Raw genomic sequence first — 3,218 nt, 5'->3', positions numbered from 1 at the left:
TTTTTTTTTTTTTTTTTTTTTTGAGACGGAGCCTCAAGCTATTGGAGGTTCTTTTCCTTCATATTGAGTTTTGTAAAATTTTTTGTATTCTGGATTCAAGAACTTTGTCAGATATATGATTTTCAAACATTTTCTCTTAGTGATAGAAAATTAGTCAACTGTGTATTTGGAAGAGCTGAAATGTTTAACTTTGAGGAAGTCCACCTTATTGATTTCTTCACTTATGAATTCCAATTTGAGGGTCTTATCTATGACATCTTCACCTTCCGCAACATCACAAGGATTTTCTCCTGTTTTTTGGTCAAAGTTTTATAGCCTTAAATATTGTATCTAGATCTATGATCCATTTTGAGTTTACTTTTTTCTGAGACAGTCCCTCAAGCTGTCGCCCTCAGTAGAGTGCTGTGGCATCCTCCAAATCTTGGACTTAAGTGATTCTCTTGCCTCAGCCTCCCAAGTACCTGGGACTACAGGCACCCGCCAAAATTCTGGCTACTTTTTGGTTGCAATTGTCATTGTTGTTTGGCAGGCCTGGCCAGACTCGAACCCACCAGCTTGGTGTATGTGGCTGGTGCCCTACTCTCTGAGATGGCGGCCAAGCGAACATTTCATTCAGAATCTAGTTGTGCCAACACAGTGTCTGCAGCCCTTTACCAGGCAGAGTCCCATCAATACAAAGTACGATTTGGACAACTGCGAATTTTTCTCCCTGATTCTGATTCCCAGCACAGCCACGAAGTGATGCCTGTCCTCTATCCTCTCTTTGTCTACGTCCATCTCAAACTGATCCAGAACAGTTCCAAGAGCACAGTGGAAACTTTTTACAGCCACTTCCATGGAATGTTTCTGCACAACGCTAGCCAGAAGGATGTCATTGAGCAGCTACAGACCACTCAGACCATCCAGGACTTCCTGTCTAACTTCAAGCACTTAGAATTCCTAGATAACAAGTATGTCTCCCGTTCCAGGAAGACAGCTACAACTACCTTATATACTACCTCCAAAGTGACAATAATACCACACTGTGCAAAGTCCTTACCTCACATATTCATCATGATGTGCAACCTGCCAAGAGAACAAATGACCAGTTCTTTGCCGCTCCTCTCTCGGAGAGAGCAATGGCTTAGAGTCCCCTGATGTGCCCAGCCCTATTCTAGAGAATGAAGCTGCCCTGGACGTCCTGCAGGAGAACATTAAGCAAGTCAAGGAAGGACTTCCCTCCCACATTACCATCTGCTTCTATGCCTTCTATAACACAGAGCAGCTCCTGAACACTGCAGAAATCTCCCCTGATAGGAAGCTGCTTGCTTCTGGGTTTGACAACTCTTACATAAAACTTTGGAGTTTACGATCCAAGAAGTTAAAATCAGAGCCCCATCAAGTAGTCATGTCCCGTATCCACTTGGCTTGTGACATTCTGGAAGAGGAAGATGATGAGGATGATAATGCTGGCACAGAGATGAAGATACTGCGGGGACACTGTGGACCGGTGTACAGCATGAGGTTCCTCGAAGACCGCTCAGGGTTGCTCTCTTGTTCTGAGGGCATGTCCATGCGATTCTGGGACCTGGGGAGTTTCACCAACACTGTTGTACGAAGGACATGCCTACCCTGTGTGGGACCTGGACATCAGCCCATATAGTCTGTACTTTGCCAGTGGGTCGCACGATCACACCACCAGCCTGTGGTTATTTGATCGGACATACCCACTGAGGATATATGCAGGACACCTGGCAGATGTGGACTGTGTCAAATTCCACCGGAATTCAAACTACTTAGCTACAGGCTCCACCGACAAGACTGTGAGGCTGCGGAGCACCCAGCAGGGCAACTCGGTGAGACTCTTCAGAGGCTACTGTGGCACTGTGCTTTCTCTTGTCTTCTTTTCCAATGGTAAGTACTTGGCATCTGTAGGCAAGAACCAGCTGTTGAAGCTGTGGGACTTGGGTTCTGGGACCCTTTATGAAGAACTGAGAGGCCACACACTCAGTATCAGCAGCCTCACCTTCAGCCCAGACAGCGGCTTAATCGCCTCTGCCTCCATGGACAACTTTGTGTGCATCTGGGACATCAGGAACACTTACCGCAGTGCACCTGCCATGGGCTCTTCCAGCGAGCTTGTGGGCATGTACACCAGGCAGATGAGCAGCGTCCTGAGTGTGCAGGTCATGGCCTGTAACCTTCTTCTGGTGACTGAAGTTACACAGAAAATCAGGAACATTAATTTTTTTCTTTATTGGAATGGACTGGCTCAGTGGTGGAAAGCCTCCAGTTGTAGTCCTTCCACGAGTCGATATTGAATCATTGACAGTGAAAGAGCACCATGCTCCCCTCCCTTGGGCCCTCCCTTGGGCCCTCCCTCCCTTGGGCCCTCATCCCAGGGAGATCCTCTTTCACTTAGCCCCCCAGCATCAAAGGCCTGGGTTGGGGTTGGAGGCTGAAGCAAGGCAGTGGTGAGTGGACATGACATCCCGAATTAGGATGCTCCAGAGGCCCCGTGGCATGCCCTGCACAAGTGAGCACCTTCCTGTCTCTGTCTTTTCTGTCCCATCCCCTGCCCAGGGCTGGCCTGGTTAGAGGATGGTTGCAGAGCACTCTAGAAGCAAGTGGCAAAGGTTTCACCTTTGGTCCAGCCCTTGGTGGAAGGGAAGTCCTTATTGGTGGAGGGATATTGGGGTGGGAACTAGGAAAGGTGAGGGGATGATCCTGACAAAAAGTCTTTCCTTTTCCACAATTACAGACAACCAGGATTCTTTGTTAGTGTTATTATAATTATAAATATTATTATTGTTGAGAAGAAGAAACCTAGCACTGGCAGAGGGGAACTTCTCTGCTTTTCTCATTCAGATTTAACTCCAGGCTCTGGCTTTGATACTTGGAATTTTGAGATTCAGGGAATTCAGAGAATTTGGTAGCACAGTGTATTGGAGAAAGGGAAATTTTGGGTGGTAGCTTGATCACCTCACTTGACATGTTCCTGCAAATGGGTGGGTGGGTTTGATTGAGAACATTTGGGCTCTTGGGCTTTTGCAGTGATGGTGAGGAGAAAATTCTTTCCATGGCTGCACTTCTATTATTAATTCTCTCTGCTCAAAGAAAGATTATTTTAAAGAATAACTTGGAGACTTGTCACCTGTGGCTCAAGCGGCTAAGGTGCCAGCCACATACAGTGGAGCTGGCGGGTTCGAATCCAGCCCGGGCCTGCCAAAAAACAATGA

At 47.0% G+C, this 3,218-nt stretch overlaps 1 pseudogene; it reads left to right on the top strand.

Moving 5' to 3' along the window:
- The first annotated feature begins 369 nt into the window (after positions 1-369).
- LOC100951759 lies at positions 370-2,300 on the top strand (annotated as a pseudogene).
- The last annotated feature ends 918 nt before the right edge of the window (positions 2,301-3,218 follow it).

This window comes from Otolemur garnettii, unplaced genomic scaffold, assembly GCF_000181295.1.
Source record: "Otolemur garnettii isolate 467f Iridium unplaced genomic scaffold, OtoGar3 scaffold00529, whole genome shotgun sequence".
Classification (NCBI taxonomy): Eukaryota; Metazoa; Chordata; class Mammalia; order Primates; family Galagidae; genus Otolemur; species Otolemur garnettii.
Note: the sequence above shows the minus strand (reverse complement) of the source record. Positions and strands in the feature narration are given on the sequence as shown.